We start from the raw sequence: 5,019 nt of genomic DNA on the forward strand, positions 1-5,019 counted from the left end.
AATGAAAACAAGCACAGCGTACAGAAAGCGTAAACACAGGATAACACATGATAAGACAAATAGACTGAAGAAATTGAACTTAGGAAATAGAGAAAGTCTTCAGTCAAAGTCTTCAAACAGATATGAACAAGCACACAACGCAGAAATGAGGAACTGGAAGGGTTGAGAAAATGGAACCAAGTAGCTTGGTGAAGACAATGATTTGGTAGACCAGTTCCAACTTCTGTGACAGTTGTACGTCTGGTTAGGGCGGCTAGGTATTTAAACCTGAGGACACCCAGTCCTGAACACGCAGCTCAGGACACTCAGTCCTCACTGTATTCCCCTTGAGTTAAGGTCACACAGACCTCGCCCAATCACTCGTGGTAAGTCTTCAGGTGACTTCCAAACCTTCACAGACTCGGTCACTCGGCGATCCACAATTTCCTCTTGGATGCTCTAGACCATGATGCCTAACCGTCTGAAAGATGCACAATCTTCAAAGGTAATAAGCGTCGGATCCACGCAGGATCAATCTCTTTAGTGATGCTCAATCACTTGGGGTTTGTAGGTGTTTGGATTTGGGTTTTCCTCACTTGATGATTTTCACTCAAAGTCCTCGGAGGATGGGATGCTCCCAAATGACAAGTGTCCATTTCTCTCGGAGCAGCCAACCAGCTAGTGGTTGTAGGGGGCGGCTATTTATAGCCTAGGGAGCAGCCCGACATGATAAGACATAAATGCCCTTCAATGATATGACCGTTAGGTGGATAGATATTTTGGGACAGCTGGCGCATAGCACAGCAACGGTCGGAATTTTGAGTATCAAATTCCTCAGGGCTATCATGTTCCTCACTGTGTAGGCAATCCGCACTGGTGAATTCCTAACTCCTCAGTCAGATCAAATTCCTCAGAGACCAGAAGAACTTCGTCTCTGTCACTGAAGAGATTGACTGAACTGTATGAGATTTTCAATGGCTTCACTCGAAGGGATTAGTAGGTGTAGGATTTTGAGTTGAGCATCACATGGAAATTTTTCCTTAGTATTTCCTCGACCCCCTTTAACAGTACGGTGTTTCCTATGAGTCAAGAAAGAGAAAATGAAACTACGAAAACAAAAGTCTTCATGCTTCATGTTCCTTGAATGAATACCAAGTCTTCAGGATTACACCAATTTCTTCACTTTCAAAGTCTTCAGAAATCCACAGTCTCCAGTCGAAGAACTTCATTTTTAGGGGTCGACTTTCTCTGTAAATATCAAACTCCTCATATACTTATAGACCTGTGTACACTCAAAAACACATCAGTCCCTTAACCTATAAGTCTTCAATACACCAAAATCACTAAGGGGCACCAGATGCACTTACATTACTGGTCGGACATATGATATAACTGCTTTCCCTTTAACCGGATCACAGTCAGAGTTTTGCTCAATTGCTAAGAGTGAATCAAGATAACTACATAAGAATCTTCTAGAGGTTTCCCAAGGTGGCAGATCCTTGTTATGAATTACCTCGTTACGGTTGTGCCAAATACGCCAAAGCGTCATAAGCAACATGCGTCGGTCTAAATCACCCAATAGATACAAAGCATTGAGGAGCCATTCCCGGCATGTGTTCTGTACCTCTCTTAGAGCTGGAAGATGCCAAAAACTGGCCATATATCTCCACATTTGTACCGCCTGTGGGCATCTACATAATGCATGGAAGGTGTTCTCCGGCTCCCTGTTGCATATCAGACACATATCGGACACCTCCAGTGTTCGTTTATGTTTATTTCCCCACGTTGGTAACGAGTTAACAATAGCTCTCCAAACAAAGTTCTTTACTGTAGGAGGGACCTTACTCTGTCATATCAGCTTCCAACATGCCCTACGGCCATCAGCAGCGGAACCGGATGCCTCAGACGACGATCTGCAAGCCGCTTCAAAGGCCATATCATATGCCGACTTAATCGAAGAAACACCAAGCTTCCATGGTCCCCAAGCCATGAGATCTTCACCTTGTCTCGGAGATGCTCTTATCTTCACAATCTCTGTCAGGTCGCAAGGCAGAAATTATGCTATGTTTTTGAAGATACTAAACTCCATAGAAAGGGAGTTCTTCGATGCAACATGGATGGATTAGGCGAGTGGGTCGAAGTTAGAAGGTGTTAGCTATTTCATTGGATACAACTAATGGGTGTGTGACGCGTGTGTAGATATTCCAGTACACCCGCGCATGATTTATGTGTGCGCCAGCGATTGACAACGATTTTTTTAACGGGACAACGAATATTATAGTGTAGAAACACAACAACCACAACCGCCCACCACTTGTACACTCATGGGTAAATCTGATGTCCAAATAAAGGTGATTCGAAACCAACCACACCAACAAACCTTGAAAATAAATAGCGCAATAAACAATAAAACGTTGGCAATTAAACGACTAAAAAGTATACAACGGGTGCAACAATAAAAATTGATGCAAAAAAGTGCGCGTCTGCTTCTAGTAGTATATGCTACGGGAAAATTCCAGGGTGGTCCCTTTCTCCCCCGGCTACGCTTCTAACGGACCCGTGCGATTTGCTAGGGTGTTTTTGTTAGAAAATAACTTATTTATCAATGCATAAGAACTCATTTATTAATGCATCAATCAAAAACATTAAGTAAGTCCAACCTCTGCAACACACAATGGCAAGTCATTGGTTATGCACATTACAAACACAAGAAATGATAAAAAGGCTATGAAAGAAGCCAACACTCACGTACCATCTTACAAAAAAGCTACATCTACTACATCTTAGATTAATGGTGATGCTACACATTGTACACATCAAGATGCGGGACGTTGGCCGAAACAACAAATCTACGGTTGGTTCATCCTCTTGCCATTGAAGCAGTCGATAGAGGAAGAGGGAACCCGCAACCTGGCTAGCGACGAGATGAGGAAACTTAGTGGCCTCCTTTTTTGCTTCGATGAACCTATGTATTTTTTTGAAATTCATGAACTTTTTTGAATATGTGTATTTTTTTCAAAACCATAATCTTTTTTTGAAATTCATGAACTTTTTTCATTTTTGTGAACTTTTTTTATTCATGTTATTTTTTTCAAAAGTCTACGTCAACGTCGACCGGTCAACCGTGACCGAGCGAACAAGGCGACCGTGGGAACAAGCGATAGGGGATGACCTAGATACCGGGACGGCCCAGAATGCGGGGTGTGTGGGCGTCGGGAACGTGTTCTAGCGCTTAAGGTGCCGAACAGGGGATCCCTGGGCTCGACATAGATTTTCGTCCTTACTATACGATGCTAGGGGTCAATGTAGGGAGTAACTAATTGAGCGGTTACCCTTTGCCGAGTCCCTCAAAGGTCACTTTGGTGGGATGAGAGCGTGCCACTTGGCGCGCTCTCGGCCGCCGCCTTGTGTCGCATGTTGGGTGCTTCCTCAAGATTTTGTTTTTATTTATTTTTTGAACGCGTTTCAGGTTTTATATGGCCTTTTTTGGGCTTTTACAAGGTTTTCTCTAGGTTTTGGACAAATTTTTTGCAAAAGAAACTTTTTTGGCCCCAAAAACGCATTTTTTTCTTCTGCGAGAGGCGCAAGTTTGCTTCTCGCGGTGGCATAGATTTACTTCCGCATTGTGCCTCTTGGAAAAGGGGAAAACATATTTTTTTTCCACAAGAGGCACAATTTTGATTCTCGTGAAGGCACATGTTTGCTTTCACGAGAGACACAAATGTGCCTTTCGGAAAGAGAAAAAAAATTCATTTCTCTTCTTCCGCGAGAGGTACAAATTTGCTTCTCGTGAAGGCATAGGCTTGCTTCCGTGAGAGGCACAGCTCAAAAGAGAAAAATATGCATTTTTCTTCTTTCGCGAGAGGCACGGATTTACTTCTCGTGAAGGAACATGTTTGTTTTCGCGAAAGGCACAACTGTGCAACGTGGAAAGGAAAAAAAAACACGTTTTTTTCTTTCTCTCGTGATAGACACCGATTTATTTCCGCGAGAGGCACCTCTTGGAAAGGGAAAAGGTGGGGGGAAATCGTGCTTCCAGCTTGTTTCATTTAGTTTTTTCTATGAAAAAAAAAGTTTATTGAAACCTATTAACATGGGTCTATCTTCAAAGATCTCGATGTGAGAAATGCAATAGTGAAAACGGTTCACGATTTGGACGCACGATTTAAGAGATACAATATTTTGAATAAACAAATCTATGAAAAACAAAAAAACTCTTAGATTGCGTCGAGTGGCGCACTTCACAAATTGGGAAGATGAAAGTTACCTTTGCAAGGATACCCTTAATTGATTTCACTCAACATAGATCTTTTTTTAGACAAACTCGACATACATCTTATAATCACCTCGGCCCTCTTAGGCTTCCACTATGCGAGGGACCATGCGGAATATACTGGGCCAATCGTCCGTTTTGGGCATTTAAGCAATCAGGCGCACACCCTTCCACCGCACTGGGCTAGCCCATTTTCGTTTTCTGTTTCTGTTTTTAAAACGCATAAAAACACTAACTGGGACCTCGCTACTATGCGCGCTGCCCTAACCAAGGTAAAGAACCCCACGCGCAATTTAGGCCGATTTATTTATGCAATGTTCTTTACAAAATTGCGTCAAAGGTTATATCAAACAGGCTCAAGATGGTGCTCCCTGACATCATTTCAGAGGAATAATCCGCGTTTGTTCCAGGCAGGTTTATCACTGACAACATAATCACCGCATATGAGTGTCTTCATTTTATGAAGCGAAATAGATCAAAGAGAAACAACCATTGCGCACTGAAACTAGATATGATGAAGGCATATGACAGAGTGGAGTGGGATTATATTCAGGCAATTATGTTGAAGCTGGGATTTACTGAGAGATGGGTCAACATAGTTATGAGTATGGTAAGATCAGTGAGATTTTCAGTTCTTTTCAATGGCAGAAAACTTGACGATTTCACACCTTCTCGAGGGATTTCACAGGGAGATCCTATCTCCCCATACCTATTCTTGATTGCAGCAGAGGGCCTTTCGTGCCTTTTAAAATCTATTGACGGGTCAT

The sequence above is a fragment of the Triticum urartu genome, chromosome 6 (genome assembly GCF_003073215.2).
Source record: "Triticum urartu cultivar G1812 chromosome 6, Tu2.1, whole genome shotgun sequence".
In the NCBI taxonomy this organism is placed as follows: Eukaryota; Viridiplantae; Streptophyta; class Magnoliopsida; order Poales; family Poaceae; genus Triticum; species Triticum urartu.